This window comes from Lemur catta, chromosome 2 (genome assembly GCF_020740605.2).
Source record: "Lemur catta isolate mLemCat1 chromosome 2, mLemCat1.pri, whole genome shotgun sequence".
In the NCBI taxonomy this organism is placed as follows: Eukaryota; Metazoa; Chordata; class Mammalia; order Primates; family Lemuridae; genus Lemur; species Lemur catta.
The window spans coordinates 60,912,049-60,932,344 of record NC_059129.1 but is presented as its reverse complement, the minus strand read 5'-3'; the positions used below and the strand labels follow the sequence as shown (position 1 = coordinate 60,932,344).

Sequence of the window (20,296 nt, the reverse complement as noted above, 5' to 3'; positions counted from 1 at the left end):
GTGGCTATTTTCTAAGATTATCTAATTCATGTTGATGGCACTTGGCAATACAAAGTTTACAAAGACTAAAACTGCTTAAAGAAAGGAAATTATTACTTCCATCAATTACTTGGTCTTTTTGTAAAATCACAAAGAATAACATTTTAAACCTTAGGACCTATTATAGAGCAAGTTCAAAAAATAGGGCAAGAGCTATGTAAGTAACCATCTATATCGATTGCATCAGCATTACTGTCCCCACAGTAAGATGGATGTGTTAGCTTACTTAGTACGAGGTGCTAACAAGGCCAGGATCCTGGGTTTGGTCTCAGCGTAGACCAGGTTCCAGCCTCACTGCATTCAGAAGACCCTTTACTATCGTTATCCTAAAACAGCAGCAGCAGAACCGTACTGAGTGCTTACTAACTGTCAGGCACAACTCTGAACACTTGGCACAATGAACTCATTTACATCTTCACAACAACTCTAAGGAAGGGACTGTTATCTCCCTTCTCTGAAGGAGGAAACTGAGGCAACAAAAGGGTAAGAGCCTTGCCCAAGTTTTAGGCAGCTAGTATGGGAGAAGGCCAAGACTTGACGCTAGGCCATCTCACTTCAGAACCCAGGACCTTTGCCATAAAGCGATGTTGTCTCTAAAAAGGAGTGAGGGTCAGGAGACAAGTGCCACTTGTGGAAGTCAAGGATAACACACTCTCTAAATCTTCAGCAGCTCAACCTAAGGGAACCAGGGAGGAAGTGCACTATCTGGTCTTAGGGCAGATTTAAATTTTTTCTCTATCTAATTCTTCCGATTAAACTATCTAAACTAGGATTCATTTTCAAGATACATAAAAATATCAAAGTAACAAAGAGGAAACTTTAAAATGAAAATTCTAACTCTATTGAATTCTTTGGTATGGTTAATCTTTATCAACTTTTGATTACAGCATAGTATTAAAATTAAGTATAGTATTTGATTAAATACATATTTCATATTTCTTGTGTAATGTAGCACTAATGACAAAAATGCAATATAGTGTCTTAAAATTTCAATTAAATCTTCCATGCATCCCCCAAATAGAGTAGGCCTCTCACAGTGCCTAATACTTCTTGTTTTAAGCATTGAGCTCAGCAGTGATTATCTATAAAAATTTACTCAGTAACTTTCCCACTGGATGTACTCTCCACTAGGTCAGGGACCAGACCTACATTGTTCTCTGCTATGCCCCACCCCCACACAGTGTGGACCTCCGCAGCCAATACGTACTGGCTAACACCCCGGGTCTGGAACCAAGACAGATTCCACGGCCAGCACCCTCATTTAATACAGGTAAACTTCAACCACTCTGGCCTTCTGTGTCCTTGTGAAAGGGACTTTGGAATCTCTGTCTCATCCACCTCACAAGGTTATTGAGAGGTAAAATGAGAATGCACATAATGAGTTGGTAAAATACACCAATGTAAAGGACTAAACAAAGAGAGAGGAAGGCAACTTCCCCAAGGGATCCAGGTTGGTTTTAAGTGTAATGCTAAAGGCCTGGAGCTTTTGCTTTCTTGCCCTTCTCTCACTATGGACACACATTCAAACCAGAGGGAAAACATATCAAGAACTCTGTCAATATAGAAGAACTGAGTCTTTAAATAAGTACTTTGTCATCAGTATCCAATTTTAGATGAAGAAACACGAAACTGCAAAAGCAATCAAGAACTGGAAGACAGTACCTTCACTGCCTATCACTGATGTTAAACCAAATCACAGACTGAAGAAAAACATTACTTGGCATAAACAAATGGTACCATCACAAATAAAACTAGCCCGCCAGCTGCCCTGCAAAGAGGTCCAGAGGCAGAGGCAACCCTAACAGGAACCAGCAACTCTTAGGTCATCACACGGATGTCAGAGACTGTTAATATTCCATATCAACATTCTTTACTTCAAGACTTGTTCAAGATAAACAATTTCCCTGTTTGAGTTTAATTACATTTGTTTTTTTGGTCTATAAAGAGAAAATGTATAAGATGTGACCTACTTTCCTTCGCATGGAAACGATTAACATTTGTATGGAGAATCTTCTATAGTTAACAATATTAAAATACTATGAATGATGCAAGAGCAAAATACAAGATTATATGAAATTCGATTTTCCCACCCAATACTGTTCCCTACTACGAGAGGCGAGGAAGTAATATAGTAGATTAATATTCTTGCTCACACACTGAATTCTCAAAATGCTAGAGCAACTTCTAAGCAAACGTGCACTATGGCTCACTCTGGCAATGCGGATCTGACACCTGTGCCCAGCTGGCCGCCATGGTATGAAAGATGCACACACAATTACCTCCTTTCACCCACACAGACACTTCGTATTTTTTAGCACATTTTTTACTTTAAGTAAAAATTTGAAATTGCTACCCAACTACCAACTGCTCAGAGAAGCCTCTGTTGAAATTGGTCACCCAATAGCTGTTGTCACTGCCACCTTAGACACAAGTGGCAAGTCTTAGGCACTAGGAAATGAGCAGGGAGACAGAGTCAGACCAGGAAAAGTGAAAAGAGGAAGTGTAATACTTGCTTCCAAGCCCACTTGACTGTATGACCACAAATACAAATAGCTGCCATTTTTGAGAACCTGTTATGCAGGAGGTATTGTGACTGGCATTTTGCATACATCACCTCTAATCCTTGCAACAAATACCGAGATGGATAGTAGGAGTCCCACTGATAGATGCATAAGCAGGCTTGGAGGCATTAAATAAACTGTCCAAGGTCACTCTGCTGACATGTGAAAGAACAGGGCTTTGAAATTCCAGCCCATCTGCCTCATGGCCAAGGAAGATTGCAAAGGAGTGGTTGAGGATCCAGACAGTCAGATTTGGTCAGCTCCAGACATGCAGTAGGAATTAGAGGTGCTGGAGGAATATGCACAGAGAAACAGAGTAAGGATTCAGGAACACAAGCCTGCGGTTCTGAGACAGCACTGGGCAGTCATCTCACAGAGATGGGGGTGGATGAGCAGTGTGAGAGGAAGCAAGAGAGCCCAGCAGGGAGACTGCTGTAACAAGGGGGGCTCAAGGCACAGGATTCAGTGGAGACCCCGCAGGCAGAGGGGAAGAGCACTGTGGAGCAACATAGAAGAGAGCAATGAACGCCACCCAGAGGGTGGGCCATGGGGCAACGCAACAGGTAAGACAGATGGAGACTGGCTGTAGGAATTCACTGTCATCTCTGAGAGGACGAGAACAGAACGGTTTGGGGGAAGCTAAGCAGCAAAGGTTGAGAAGCCAGTGGATATAGAGGAGATAGATGAGGAGAGTGTAAAACAGTAGCTGCCAATTTCCAGTCTGGGACACAGTATTCACAGGTGGCAAAATGGGAGAAACAGAGAGAACGTGATAAGGCTTTCTGATGATGAAGCCGAATTTATTTATTTAAAAAGACTGTTGTTTAATCTGAGATTATTATACTGACTGGTGGGTTGAAATCTGTCTTTTACCAAATGACGGTGATAGTTTTTCTTATCAAAAGAAAGAGCAAGCCTGTATCAGACTCCATTAAAAAATTGCACTGCTCCATTTAATCTCCAAGTCTGAAAACCTGGGGTAGAGTATGCCTTCCAAACGTCTGGCAATTAGAAAAGAAGTGAATGGCTTGAGGATAATACCAAGGTCAAGGAAAATTTATTCTAATGTGTTCAGGTCTGATTTGTTCATCTGAAAAATCTGAGCAGTCAGCAGAGAGGCAGACAGTCAGAAAGAAGTCCTTCCTCGGAAGGCAGCAGGACAAGAGACACACAGTCGAGGGGAGGACTTGGACGTGAGGACTTCAGAACCCCATTTACGTAAAGGAGACGGAAGAGGATCCTGGGAGCAGAAGGCCTGTGAACAGTGTAAGAAACCCCATAAATCGAGAGCAGGCTTTGAGGTGAGATCCACCAATCCACAGGAAAGGCAAATGACAAAATCCCAGGATCTTAAGATGGAAATGAGCTGCCACAATGTGAAACACTTCTGGGCAAAAATGAAAACTACATCTACTTGGCAAGTCTGCATGGAGGGAGGGAAGGAGAAAGGGAGGGCCACACTGGAAACACAGGATCCTATTATGTATAAAAACCATGAATCAAGACCTGGCCAAAGACAGAATTGAAAAGATACAAGGAATAAAACAACTAGCAATGAACAGAACAAGCAATGTAAAAAGAGAGGCTGACAGGCTGTAGTAAAATACTGAATGCTGTGACTTTGGGTACATTCAGTACATCATATTGCTTCATTTAGAATTATTTACTACTAGGATAAAACAAGGTCCTTGTGTGCCAAACAGGCTGGCTGATTAAGACAGTTTGAATGCTGTGCTGTGGGCTGCCTGACTCAATCCTGCTTAAAAATATCTGGGATTGTCAAACAAGGCTAAATATGAATGCATGATCCAAGTCTGCATTTGCTGCCACAGCTGTTGTTCTGGGTGTGCAGAAAAATACGCTAAATGGAGAAGTTTTTCAAATGCATCGCATTTATCATATTATTCCAACCACCACTCTCACTCAGGAGGCAGCCAGCTTGTAGACAAAGCCATAATTCCAAGTAGCCTTTCCAGCGCCCGTGGAGGCTGATTGGCATGGGTCTCTGCATGGCGCAGGAGGGACCCTTTAGAAAATGTTATTTTGTACATGTCTTGGCACCTCTGCCGGCAAAAAATTTTCCCAACCCAGAAGGTTTTCACCTAATTCCAGCCACAATTACCAAAATAACCTTTACATCTCAGCTTTTCCTCCCCAGCAAAGTTGGCTTAAATAAACACAAACATGTCTTGAGGTACAAGATGCTGATTCACACAAACAAACAAAAAAAAATTTAACCAAAAAGTAAAAAAGAATTCAGAATATTAAACATTAGGTTTCATATGGAATAATGTGAAGAAAAAAATGTGAAAAATTTGACATTCTTTTTACAACCTCCTTCCAAAACAAAAAATGATTCCAATTGATGGGTACTTATACGTCAAGAAAACAGCAATCAAATATCAAAAATTTTTTTAAGAAGTTGTATTCATCAGATACTTCACTTTTCACTCAAAACTACAGCTCATTTTAATTATTCCCATTTAATACAAACAAAATTAGAACTACTGGTGTTCATATATCAAAATTCTCTAGAGAAACAAAGTCTCTCCACGGATGCATGCTTTGATCCAGAAATTAAGTCTTTAACTTTCCCGCAAGTCTTCAACTTCCTTAGACCACAGAATCTTATCTGTGAACTGCAAATAAGCCCCTGTGGTCTGGCTCACTCTTGGCATGAATTCTGCGGTGCCAGTAACCATGCTCTCCTGTGTTACCTAAGTATTCCTTACTTATCTTTCCAACTAGAATCTGTGGTTCTTATCCGATGGAATAAACATCCTCCTACACTCTGTGTTCTAATCACACATCCCCACACCATAGTGTCTGTGAATTAGAGACTCACACACAGGCTGAATGGGTCATTCTGGGTGGGTAACACACAGAGTAGGTGAGAAGCTGCAGGGCCAGGAGTGAACACAGTTTTCCAGAAGTGCAGGAAAAGCCATCTGGCCCAGAAAAACTAGCCAGAACACTGATTCTCAACAGTCTCACCACTGTTTTCCAAAGCACATCTCTAACCCAGATCTAATATAAGCTGAGTATCCCAGAAGCTGGGGATTCTCAAACTTCAGAGTGCAAAAGAATCACCTGGCCCTCTTCAAGAAAGGTCTGGCCCCACTCCTAGCAACTGATTCGGCAAATCTAGGGTTGGGAGAAGGAATCTACATTTTAACCCAGCACTCCTGGAGATTCAGACAAAAGAGGTTAAGACGACCTCTGAGAAACACTGGGGCATTTAACTTTAGTGGTCTCAGCCTGGCTGCATATCAGAATCTCCTGGACCACCATCACCCAAGCATTCGAAAAGTCAGCCTGGGGTGGGATTTGGGCATCGTTAAAAAGCACTAAAACCTATCTCAGGTGAATCTAATAATCAGTCAGGTTCAGAACCACTGTTGATGAGGCCCAGGCCATTCTAGTGTGGTTTCTGACAATTACTCATGGTTCCACAGTTCACCTCCACAATAAAGCTATTCATATTTCTGCTCTTACATTTGGCTTTGTTAGACTGCTCCAGTGGGAGGTAAAACAGCAATCTGACAAGGGAAAGCTGTTTTGTTGTTTAGTTGAGGATGGGAAAAGCACATGGGAAAAGCATGGAAACAGGGACTGTTTGGACCTAATTTAATTGCCTCATTTTTAAGTAAAATCGATTTAAAAAAAAAAATCTCTCTCCTATAATACAAGTACACTTTTTCAAAAGTAACCATTAAAAATAAGAGGTTAAGTCAGAAAACGGGATGTGAAAGGCATTCTAAAGAACTCAAAAACCTGTTTACGGTATTCAAAGAAGTACTGTAGATAAAGAGCTTAAGAGCTTAAAAATTATAAGTTGTCAACTAACAGATGAAAAGGTAAAACATTTATAAGATGTTTAAACTTCTTAAAAAGAAACATATCAGAACTTATACACTGCATTTGGCATTCTCCTCTTCAAAGTGTTCATCATATGAGGCATGTTCATGTATTCTTCAGGTGTTGCCACTGGATGAATGTTTTGGAGGTTTTTTGTTTTTTTTTTAAGAATTTCAATGAGTATTTCTCATAACAATGCTAAAAGGAAATTTTGCAGAACCTGTGCTGTTTTATATGAATTATAGAAAATTGAAGCCTGAGAATCAGAATAAAATATACAGTATGTTTCAGCTGAATCACATCCTGAAGATGATATATGGCGGCATGTTGGATCAATTTCCATGTCCTAAAGCCATTCTCACGGGCACCCCCATCCAAATTTAGGAAGAATGAAGAGAGAAGGAGAAATGCCTGCTTTTGCTAAGGGGTAATCCAGGTCATTATAATGGATGCTTGACTTTTGAATTGAGCAAAAATCCTTTTCTGTACTTAGTAAAGTCATCGTTCCGTGGAGTTAGCTGGGAAAGGTCATATAGTAAAGACATCCTTTTGGCTTAGATGCTGTTTAGGATCCCGATCCAGGCAGGAACTGCTTAGGTTCTGTTAGGTTCCTATACGAATGATTGCCAGCTCCAACTTAAGGGTGCATGAATTTTCTTGGAGATTAATGGGCAGATTCCTGGGTTCCTGCTCTAGAAATCCTGATCGCACAATCTTCAGATGAGGTGGAAATATGCAATTTTAATAAGGATTCTATGTGGGTGGTCCCAGAACCCACCTGGAGAAACAGCTGCTAAAAGTGAAGGAAAACAGACCATAATCCAAAGTCCAAATTTCTAGGTACAAGGAATGCTTTCTCCCATCGTTCCTGAGAGCCCCTTTCTCTGTGGTCTGATGATCGGCAGGACATTCTGATTTGCTGAGCTTCAAGATGTTTTCCTCTATCTTCCCTCTGAAACCTACAAATACGGTTTTGCCCACATGATTTGAACATCTCTGGGGGTAGGCTGTATACTGTCTTCTGTTGGCCAGGATTCTTCCTTCTGCTATACTTGTGATAACATCCCAATGCCTGATATACAGAGAATGTATAATAAAAATTTCCAGACTGCACTTAATGTAGAAGTCCTGGCATGCTTCTTTTTAAGAACTTAAAATGCATTCTAATTCTTTATAATTCCTCATAATTCCATGGTAGTGCTAAGCCCATCATCTCTGATTTATTCTCTGCCATTCGTCTACTAGTTTCTAAACAGGATTAACTTTATCTACATAAGTCAAGAAATCTCTACCTCTAAGCTGCAAAAAGGAGCTATAGACCCTATACCTTGTGCCACTACAAATCAAAAAGTGACAAAAATGGTGCTCTCCTACTGTATCCAGTTTCCTCTCTGAAATTACAATGGAAGGGATGGAAACAATGGTCCCAAGGTCAAAGCCTAAGAGAGACCACTCCATTCACTCACTTGTTCATTTATCTGATTATTTAAGCAACTAATATTTAAGGGGCTCTCATTATTTGTGTCAGGCCATGTGGCAGAAGGAAAGAAGGCAAAGGTGAATAAGAAAGGCACAGTCCGTGCCCATTATGATCTCAAAACATGGTGGAAGAGAGGGTTATCATAAAAATAAGACCAATACGGTGTGACAACAATGTTGACAAGCCTCCATCAGGGCAGGCAGAGTCTGGAAGTGGGAGGGGCAGGTTGTTGACTTTTCCTTTACTTACCTTCATTGAATTTTTATAGTGACCGTATACTTCTTTTACATTAAAACAAATCCCAAGTGAAATAAACTTGGAAACACAATGAGATAAATGCAATATTAATGAATCTCAGAAGGAATAAACATTATCTATCTGTAGTCCTCAACACTTAACATGGAATAACAGGCCTAAATCACCAGAACCCACCCTGGTCCCAATCATAGTCAAAGACTAGACTCCAGAAAAATAATACCAGTGACTGGTTACCCCCACCTTTTGCCCACTGGGTCTGCCTCACTGTGGCAGCAGTCATGCCAGGATGGCTCATTCCCATGCCAGACACTGTTCAAATGCATACACATTATGAGCAAGGCATTATGAAATTCCTCCATTAATTATATCATCATTAGCTGTCCAAGACACACACCATCAGCATAATTGCTCACATCCCTTACAACTGGCAGATCCAGCAGGAAACAGTGATTGCTGCTGTTTCCTCCAGAAAATGGTGATTGCTGATGTATTTCAAGACTTCCTCTGATCTCTCAAAGAGAGTCAAGGGAAAAAGCATAAAACAACAAGCAATGTGTGCTGTAAACCACTTCTGACATTGCTTTTGTCGTCACAAATGACCTCTCAAATGCCATATCTAATGGAAACTTTTCAGTGCACGTTTATTGACCACTCTGTCCCATTTTACACTGCACCCCTTCTTGGATGTGCTTCCCAGCTGTCAGTTGCATGATGAGCTCTCGCAAATCTCCCTTTTTCTCTGTCTGTACCCCTCTCCCCAGTCCCTCAAGTTTCTTTTCACCAGTCCTTTAACAATGGTGCTTGCCACGGTTCTGCCTTTCTACAAGCTGTGCCGGTGCAGGTTCATCCATGACGCCAGCTTCATCCTCTAATATGCAAGCTTTAGCTCCAGCCCTTAAGGTCAATCACCTCCATAAGGTTTAACCTGATGACCACTGCTCTGTCATTCCCTAGCGAGGCCTTTCCTACAGTACCAGTCACACTGCTGTTTATGTAGTTCTTCCCAGAAACTCAAACAGTCACTCTTCCTTTGTTTCCCCTCAAACAGGGATGTTCTGCGTGCTTGTCTGCCCTTCCAACTCCACGTCCTCTCCCTGACTGACTGCCTCAATACCTGCAGCTTCAATAGCCACCAACAGAAGGATGACTCTCAAACCCGTATCTCCTGCTAAAGTTTCTCCCCTGAGCCTCAGACCCTTATACTCAGCTGCCTATTGATCATCTGTTTAGAAATCCCAAAGGCATCTCATCCCCTCCACATGCCAGCAGATAAACTCATCTTCTCCCCTCAGGCCTGATCATCTTTCTACAGGCTGTGCCTGAACAATTTCATCTATGACGACAGCTCCATCCATTAATCTGCAAGCTTTAGCTCCAGCCACTGAGATGGATCACTTTTGTAAGGTTTAACTTGATGACCACTGCTCTGTCATTCTCTAGCTCGGCCTTTCCTACAGCATCTCCTATCTCTCCTGTGGCAGGAAGGGGGAGTTTATCCCAAGCCTGGACCTGTCACTCACCCTCCCTCTCCACATCCAGCAAGCCACCAGCTACTTGCCCTCACACCTGGTCTAGCATCTCCTCTCCCCTCCCCAGTTCTCTGACATGGATGCCTGGACTCCTGCATCCAGGTTGTCCTTTTATTTATTAATTAATTAATTTATTTATTTTTTTTTTTTTTTTGAGACAGAGTCTCACTCTGTTGCCCAGGCTAGAGTGCCGTGGCGTCAGCCTAGCTCACAGCAACCTCAAACTCTTGGGCTCAAGTGATCCTCCTGCCTCAGCCTCCCGAGTAGCTGGGACTACAGGTCTATGCCACCATGTCCAGCTGATTTTTTCTATACATTTTCAGTTGTCCAGCTAATTTCTTTATATTTTTTTAGTAGAGACAGGGTCCTGCTCTTGCTCAGGCTGGTCTCAAACTCCTGAGCTCAAATGATCCTCCCGCCTCGGCCTCCCAGAGTGCTAGGACTACAAGCAGGAGCCACTGCACCCAGCTGGAAGTCTTCTTGATAACTGCTTCTTCCCAAAAAATGATAGAGACCCCTGTTCCCCAGGATCCTTCAGGCATACTTCTGAGACGGGACTTTGCACATTGTCCTGTTGTCAGAGATAGACTGGGTCCTTCCACCCTTCTGCCCCAAATCCCACAAGAGCCATCCTAAACGGACTTATCTCTAGCTCCTAGCACAGAACCCAAATACCTGGTGCCGGTTGGCAAGAGGATATAACAATTCTAAATATATATGCACCCAACACTGGAGCACCTAGATTCACAAAACAAATATTACTAGACCCACACAGAGAGACAGACAGACAGCAATACAATTACAGTAGGGGACTTCAATACCCCATTCACAGTATTAAACAGATCATCTAGAAAGAAAAACAACAAAACAACATTGGACTTGAACTGGACTTTAGACCAAATGGACTCAACAGATATTTTGAGAACATTCCACCCAACCACCACAGAATACACATTCTTTACATCAGCACATGGAACATCCTCTAAGTTAGACTATACACTAGGCCAAAAAACAAGTCTCAACAAATTTTTAAAAATCAAAATCATATCAAATATCTCGTCAGACCACAGTGGAATAAACCTAGAATCAATAACAAGAGGAACTTAGGAAGCTAAACAAATACATGGAAATTAAACAACATGTTCCTGAATGATCACTGGGTCAATGAAGAAATTAAGACAGGAATCAAAAGATTTTGTGAAACAAATAAAAATGGAAATACAGCATACCAAATCCTACAAGATAAAGGAAAAGCAGTGCTAGGAGGGACATTTATAGCATTAAATGCCTACATCAAAAAAGTAGAAATCTACATCACAAATTAACAATCTAACAACACACCTTAAGGAACTAGAAAAGCAATAACAAAACAAACCCAAAATTAGCAGTAAGAAAAAAATAACAAAGATCAGAGCAGAACTAAATGGAGACCAAAAACAAAAACAATAGAAAAGATCAAGGAAATGAAAAATTGGTTCTTCAAAAAGATAAACAAAATTGATAAACCACTGCTAAACTAACCAAGAAGAGAAAAAACCCAAGTAAAAAAATCAGAAATGAAAAAGGAGACATTACAACTGATGCCACAGAAATTCAAAAGATCAGAGACCATTATGAACAACTATATGCTCACAAAGTAGAAAACCTAGGTGAAATGGATAAATTCCTAGAAATATACAGCCTCCCAAGATTGAACCAGGAAGAAATAGAAAACCTGAATAGATCAATAACAAGTAGCAAGATTGAATCAGTAATAAAAAAAAAAATCTCTTAACAAGGAAAAGCCCAGGACCAGATGGATTCACAGCCAAATTATACCAAACGTACAAAGAAGATGAATACCTACCCTCCTGAAACTGTTCCCAAAAAATCAAGGAGGAGGCTATTCTCCTTGACTCACTCTACAAGGCCAGTATCACCTTGCTATCAAAACCAGACAAAGACACACACACAAAAAAGAAAACTACATTTATCCCTGATGAACACACACAGAAATATACTCAATAAAATACTAGCAAATTGAATCCAACAGCACATCAAAAAGACAATACACCATGATCAAGTGGGTTTTATGCCAAGGATGCAAGGATGATTCAACATATACAAATCAATAAATGTGATATACTACATAAACAGAATCAAGGACAAAAACCATATGATCATCTCCACAGACACAGAAAAAGCATTTGATAAAATTCAACATCCCTTCATGATAAAAACACTCAACAAACTTGGCATAGAAAGAACATACCTCAAGATAATAAAAGTTGTATATAACATACCCACAGCTAATACCATACTGAATGGGAAAAAGTTGAAAGCATTTCCTCTAAGAGCTGGAACAAGACAAGGAGGCCCACGTTCACCTTTCATATTCAACACAGTACTGGAAATCCCAGCCAGAGCAATCAGGTAAGACAAAGAAATAAAAAGCATCCACATTGGGAAAAAAGAAGTTAAATTATCCCTGTTCACTGATGATAGGATCTTATATCTAGAAAAACCTAAAGACTCCACTCAAAAACTCTTAGATTTGATAAATGAATTCAGTCAACCTGCAGGATACAAAATCAGTGGCATTTCTATACACTAATAACAATCTAGCTGAGAACCAAATCTAGAAGGCAATCCCATTTACAATAACTACAAAAAAAGAATAATAATAATAGAATACCTAGGAATAAGTTTGGCCAAGGAGATGGAAGCTTCTCTAAGCAGAAACTGCAAAACACTGATGAAGAAATTGTAGATGTCACAAACAAATGGAAAAACCCCCCATGCTCATGGATCAGAAGAATTAATATCATTAAAATGACCATACTGCCCAAAACAATCTACAGATTCAATGCAATTCCTATCAAAATATTGGCATCATTTTTCACAGAATTAATCCTAAAATTCATGAGAAAAAAAAAGAGCCCAAATACCCAAAGAAATCCTAAGCAAAAAGAACAAAGGTGGAGGCATCACACTACCTAACTTCAAATTATATTAAGAGGCTAAAGTAACCAAAACAGTATGTTGCTGGTATAAAAATGGACACATAGATCAATGGAACAGAATAGAGAATCCAGAAATAAAGCCACATATTTATAGCCAACTGATCTTTGACAAAGCCAACAAGAGCATACATTAGGGAAAGGACACCGTTTTCAATAAATGGTATTGGGAAAATTTGCCATATGCAGAATAGCTGGACCCCTATACAGCTGGACCCCTATATCTCAGCATATACAAAAATGAACTTAAGATGGATTAAAGACTTAAATGTAAGACCCAAAACTATAAAACTACTAAGGGAAAACTCTTCTGGACATTGGTCTAGGCAAAGAGTTTATGACTAAGACCTCAAAGCACAAGCAAAACCAAAAATAGACAAATGTGACTTAATTAAATCAAAAATCTTCTGTCCAGCAAAAGAAATAATCAACAGAGTGGAGAGACCACCTGTGGAATGGGAGAAAATATTTGCAAACTATGCATTCGACAGGGCAATAATATCCAGAATACACAAGGAACTCAACACAACGATTTTTAAAAATCCCGTTAAAAAGTAGGCAAAGGACATGAATAGACATTTTTACAAAAGAAGATGAACAAATGGCCAACAAGTATATGAAAAAATGCTCAACATCACTAATCACCAAGGAAATGCAGATTATTGAGATATCCTCTTACTCTAGTCAGACTGTTATTATTAAAAAGACAAAGTCTAACAGATATTGGTGAGGATGTTAAGAAAAGGGAACTCTTATACACTGTTGGTACGAATGTAAATTATTATAGTCTCTATGGATAACAATTCAGAGATTTCTCAAAGAAATAAAAATAGAACTGTCATTTGATCCAGCAATACCATTTCTGGGTTTCTACCGAAAGGAAATCTATATATCAAAAAGATACCTGCACACATATGTTTACTGCAGCATTATTAGGTTATTAAGTATGAAATGACCTATTTCTTAAGTACTAAGTTTAACTGAGTTGTTATCTCTAACGTTTCACTTTGACATTTCTTTTTTTGTTTTTATTGTGAAGGTGCATCCTCAGTCTTTCAAATGCATGGTTTGACTTGTGATTATCTTTCAAATTTTTTTAGAGCAATTTCTGTGAAACTATGGATAAGTCAAAAATTTGTGTTATTTTTGAATATGAGTTCCGTTGTGGAACCAATGCAGTGCAGACAGCTCGAAATATCAATAAAGTGTTTGGGAAGGATGTGGCTAATGAATGCATAGTACATCAGTGGTTTGAGAAGTTCCATTCTGGTAATTTTAATCTTGAAAACGAGCCACATGGGTGACCTGAGAACAAGGTGGATAACGATAAACTGAAAATGTAGTGAAAGCAAATCCATCTCAACCTACATGTGAATTAGCAGCAAGGTTTGACGTTACTATTCCAAGAATATTGGACCATTTGAAACAAATGGGCAAGGTAAAGAAGCTGGATAGATAGATGGGCTCTGCAAGAATTAAACAAGCATCAGAATGGAAATCGTCTTGAAGCTTGCTTTTCTCTGCTGTCATGACATAAAGGCAAACCATTTCTACACCCTATTGTTATGCATGATAATAAATAGATTCTTTTTGACAATGGCAAGCATTCAGCACAATGGCTGGATAAAGATGAAGTGCCAAAACACAGTCCAAAACCGAATATTTATCAAAAATGCTAATGGTGTCTGTTTGGTGGTCCAGTGCTGGTACTATCCACTACAGCTTCATGAATCCTGGTCAATCAATTACAATAGATGTCTACTACAACCAACTGGATGAAATGAGGAGGGATGCTCATGATTAAGTAGCCGAGATTGGTCAATAGAGACAGGCCAATCCTCTTGCAAGACAACAATCAACCACATGTCACACAAACAGTGCTGCTCAAACTACAGAGGCTGGACTTGAAAACTCTCTGTCATCCACTGTATTCACCAGACCTTGCACCACTGACTATATAACTTCTTCCAGGCTTTGGATCACTTCTTGCAAGAAAAAAAAATTCAGTTCTCAACAAGGTGTGGAAAACGCAATTCGTGATTTCATCGCCTCTCACTCTCCAGGCTTCTTTGCTGATGGCATGAACAAGGTACCATTAAGATGCCAACACTGTATCGACACTTTAGGCACATACTTTGATTAATTGTACTGCTTCTTGTTTGAGATATAATAAACTAAACTTCTTATTCAAAATCAGACATTTCATATTTAATGACCTTAATACAATAGCAAAGATATGTAAACAATGTAAGTGTTCATCAACAGAAGAATGGATAATGAAAATGTGGCACATATACACAATGGATACTATTCAGCCATTAAAAAAAGGATGAAATCATGCCCTCTTGCAGCAACATGGATCTAGAGATGGTTATCTTAAGTGGAAACAAGCCAGGCACAGAAAATCAAGTATCCCATGTTCTCACTCATTAATGAGTGCTAAAAAATGTGTACACATGGATGGAGACAGTGGAATGATGGACAATGGAGACTAAGAATGGGGAGGGGTGGGAGGGAGGTGGATGATGAGAAATTAGTTAATGGGTACAATGTACATTATGTGGGTGATGGAAACCCTAAAAGCCCTGACTTGACCACTACACGATCTTTACATGTAACAAAATTACACAATGAATTTGTACATATTTTAAAAAGAGAATTTCTGAATAAAACTCATTCTAAAAATCTGTTTCAGCCCCTACATCCCTTATCTCAGTGAAACATATACTCCAGCCAAGACACTAGTACTTGCTGTGCTATTCACAATGGAATATGCAGCCTTTTTTAGGATATTCTGAGTTTCCCTCTTCCCATTTGGATACCTAAGGAAGGACAGAACAGTTGCTAGTACAGTAAAGAGGGATTTTGAAGATAAGAATAAACTTGACTGGCAGTGAGAAGGGGTTCCATCTTGGGACGGAAGCATCTACTCAGAAAATGTCAATGAGTTACAAGGAGATCTCTTCGCCATGCTCCAACTGGTCAAACCTGAAGGCTGACCAGTCCGTGACAAGAGACAAAGGTAGAGGCCGTGATCTGAAGGAAGAGCAAAAGTAGCTATTTTTTCTCTCAGTGACCAACATGCAAAGCTTCCAAATAGACCAAGGATTTAAGTAGGGGAGGGACACTTCTTAAAGCAAAGGTGTGCCCTGTGATTGTGATAAAGTACATTTCTATGGCATCTGACTCAACTTATAGCTAACTTCAAACAGGCACCGGTCCTTGCCGTGCTGTGTCTGTCCCATCAGTTCCTATCCAGACAAACAGGCAGACCACAATACAGGTAGCACATTCTGTGTTAGAAGTGAGAATGTCAATGAATTGCTCAGTTCCCCTGGGTGCCTGCTGCCTTGCTGCCTCAGTTTAGGCCTCTGTGGTGAGATCTCAGTACCCCCTTCAGCCCATTGATGTTACCTGGGTACACCACTGGCTCTGGGGTGCCTTTCTCATTGGAGGCATGCTAGGATATTGGCACTCAATCCTCCCAGTTTTGTCTAATTTGCTCAGACCCACTTGTTCATCTTAACCCAGCACTCACGAACCTTGCTGAATTGAAGGCCTATTGTTTAACATTCTGTGACAACATCAAACAAAGGTTGAACAACAAGGTTAAATAAGATGTCAACTGTGAATGTGCATGGTACTTTCACCAAGCACTTTCACAAACGAAATATGTTAGGTAAATATAGAACTGATTGCTTCAGAGGACCTAAAAAAAAAGCTGCACATTTATGCCTGGCCTGCTTCTGCCCACATTCTTTCCCTATGTACCTCTGCAGCTACATGGCTGCAGGGGCTAACTGTGCCTCCCTAACTTCTTTCAACACAAGAATTCTAAATCAGGCAGAGACTCCTAAACTGCTTACTCACCTGTTTCTTCACTCTGTCTAGTTGGCTTTTAACTTATCGTAACCTTCTGGAAATTCCCCTGTCTTGTCAGTTATCAATACTACTATACCCACCTTGCCTTTGAAACCTATAGCTTCCTGTCGGTGTTAAAGTTACCTATCTGTTCATGTTTTCTCTAGAAAGATGAAAAGGCAAGAGTTATTGATTAACCTGCCTTTTTAAAAACCTTAAGTGTTTAAGTGCAAATAACAGCACAGAAAGTGTTTATAACCTATATTAAATGAATAAAAGACAGGAATATCCATTTGCTGAATAGTCCCAATTTTGTAAAACAGGTAATGAAAAGGGAAAAAAGATAAATAAAATACATAAAAACATTAATGATTATTATTTCTGGGTAGTGAGATGTTAAATTTTTAAACTAGGGAGACAGAATTGTGATTTTGGAGTTCAACAAACGAGATCAAATATCAATTCGGCTACACACAAGTCATGGAACCAAAGACAAAGTTTTTAACCTAAAACTCAGTTTTCTCACCTGTAAAAAGAAGATGCAAGCTTATTTCTTGGAGAGGGTTTGAGGATTAAATGAGATAATACAGATGAAGTACTGAGCCTTATACTTGGTATACAGTAGGCACCCAGTAAACATGTTGATGAGAAAGATTCACAGTCTTCTTTGCTTTTCAGTAATGTTTCTTTATATTTCACTACTGTAAATTCTCAACAATGAACATGTACTTCAAAAAACAAACCAGAAAATAATTCATTTCCTAATAATTTATTTCTCTGCCCTTCTCAGGGTGCTCTTCTTAGTCTTCTCAGGAATAGGTCAAATGTAATTCACTTCATCTACAGCAAGTTAAAAAAAAAAAAGGAAACCTGATGAATTAATGCTACTCTATGTTGCAAAGAAGAACTTCAAAGACGGAAACTCACTAGCTGCTTGAAGCAGAGCTTCGCGTAGCACATCACCAGTGAGACGAAACTTGGTGACTAACCACATCAGTCAACCAGTTGCCAGATCAGTGACAGCTTGCCCAGAAAGGATGTAACTATGGAAACATGCCACACTAAGAAAATTCACATGCAACTAAGCAATGAATGTGAATGCCAATGAAACAAGATACTGATGTCATCGTGTCAGCCTCTCTCCTCAGTGGCCATATGAGAAAAGTAAATGCTCCATCACAGTGCTTAGTGAATACCCTCACCCTGAGAAAATAACATGGGATAATCTCAGACATCAGTAATCAGAGAGGGACAAAGTCATCTCCATAGGAGAGAGCTACACCTGCATCCAAGGGACTTGGGACATTCATGTTGTCTAATATCTTTACTTTTCTTTCAAAAGTAAAACCCCATACATTCCTAGTTTTTGTCTCTCCTGATTCTACACTCTGGCAACATACCAATCTTTTGCCAAGACACACAAAAATTATCTCACAAGAGTTAGGTCAGATCTCTCTGAGAAATCCCTGCTATCTTTCTTTGGCTGATACCCCATTACTGGCCATAAAAGATTTACAAACCACTTGCTATGGTCTGCATGTTGGTACCTCTTATCTCCCAAAATTCATACATAGGAACCTAATACCCAATGCAATAGTATTTAAGAGGCAGAACCTTTGGGAAGTGAATAAGTCATGAGGGCTCCACACTCATGAATGGGATTAGTGCCCTTATGAAAGAGGTTCCAGTGAAATCCCTTGCCCCTTCCATCATGTGAGAACCCAGCAACAAGGTGCCATCCTTGAAGCAGAGAACAAGTCCTCACCAGACATTGAATCTACCAGTGCCTTGAACGTGGACTTCCCAGCCTCCAGAACTGTCAGCAATATATTTCAGTAGCTTATAAATTACCCAGTCTAAGGTATTTTGTAATAGCAGATAGAACAGACTAAGACACCACCTCTTAAAGCGGGCCATTTCTACAGGTGGTGAATTCATTCACTATGCAGCTTTTTGCAAGTTTAAATGTCTTAGGGTGACTTTTTCCAGCTTTCAACTCCAAATTCGGAGGGTACCTCGTATAAACATTGTCTACAACCTTTCTCTCAAAATAGAATAAAACCATCAGCCCTGCCTTTATTATCTTCAATATGCCCCCAAAATAATGAAAACTCCTCCTAGGTTCCTTATCTCAGCTCCACCCCTCACTAGGAGTATGATTTCGGGCATTTCACAACTTCTTCAAGCCTCAGTTTCCTCACCAGTCATCCTGAGATGCTAATATCCACAACTCACAGGATTAGCATATGGGTTGGATAAAATGGCACATGTGATGAAGCGGCACAATGCCTGGCTTGTGGTGCACAGAGTCTAGAAGTCACCTTGGGCAGAAACCCCAGCTATATTGCTGTATGCCTCTCACCTACTTGTGTCCTCAACCCCACCCTGTTTTCTCTCATAGTCCTAATTCAGATCTTTCTGATTCAAAATGAGATAAGATTACAGCAGCTAACACTGAGTGTTTATTCTACACAAGGCACCGTTCTAATCACTGTCCCCACACAGCCTCTTTTAAGAGTCAGAACACTTCTCTAAGTAGGTGCTATTATAATCTTCATTTTACAGATGAAGAAACTGAGGCACAGAGAGGTTAAGTAACTTGTCCAATGTAGTGAGATCCCTGGCTCAAAAAAATTCTAATGATCTCATATTACCTACAGCAAGTGCTTCAGGGATTCCTCAAATATAAACCTCTAGTTTTTAAAATATATTTTAAAGTATGTAGTTATTAAAAATTCAGAGGCCAGGCATGATGACTCACACCTACAATCTCAGCAATATGGGAGGCCTAGGTGAGAGGATTGCTTGAGGTTAAGAGATTGAGACCAGTCTGGGCAACACAGGGAGAACTCATCTCTACAAAAAAATAAGAAAAATTAGCTGGGCATGGTGGCGAGCACCTGTAGTCTCAGCTACTTGGGAAACTGAGGCAGGAGGATCACTTGAGCCCAGGAGTTCGATGCTGCAGTGAACTATGATCGCACCACTGCACTCCAGCCTGGGCAACAAAGATCCTGTCTCTAAAAAAATAAAATAAAAAATAAATTAAAAATCTTCCCACACACAATTTTCCATTTTCTTCCCCACCCACAAAGACCTTAGAGGCCACCAGTTGAATGAAGATGTAACATCAAAAGAAGGAAGAAGCCTGGATCCCTGAATGACTGTACGGAGCCCCTCACCACCTACTTCCCCATACTTATTCCCCCACCAACACACACACACACACACACACACACACACACACACAACTGTAAATTGAGTGATAAAATTGCTCATTGTGCTGAGCCACTGAGATTTATCAATAATTAGTCTATCCTGACTAATACACAGAGCTTATCATTACACCCGGCAGAGCAAACTCTTTGCAACACAGTAGTCAACTATATAATCAAAAGAGAAAGAATCCTATGACAATTCACATAGTTTTAGTTATTTTTACATACTGAGTGCTTCTTTGATTTTTGATGAATCTTAAAATTTTCAGTGAATAGCTAACAGACAAGCATTTAGATATTTGCATTTTTAATGATATTGTTGACACCATAAAGCTACCACAAACATTTGAAATAAATTTCTAACAAATGACAACCCAGCTGAGAAATCCACTCATTGACTCCAGATTTGCAACTAAACATATAAGACTGCCTGATTTCAACATCAAAGCAAAAATGCCCTATTCTTCTTTCAAGCCTCTTTCAAATCAGTTGC

The 20,296-nt window shown here is 39.9% G+C and overlaps 1 protein-coding gene across 1 annotated transcript in view; it reads right to left on the bottom strand.

Moving 5' to 3' along the window:
• Nucleotides 1–20,296, bottom strand: part of LRRC1 (leucine rich repeat containing 1) — a 131,756-nt gene that overhangs the window by 56,851 nt on the left and 54,609 nt on the right. The gene's annotated exons all lie outside the window — the stretch shown is intronic.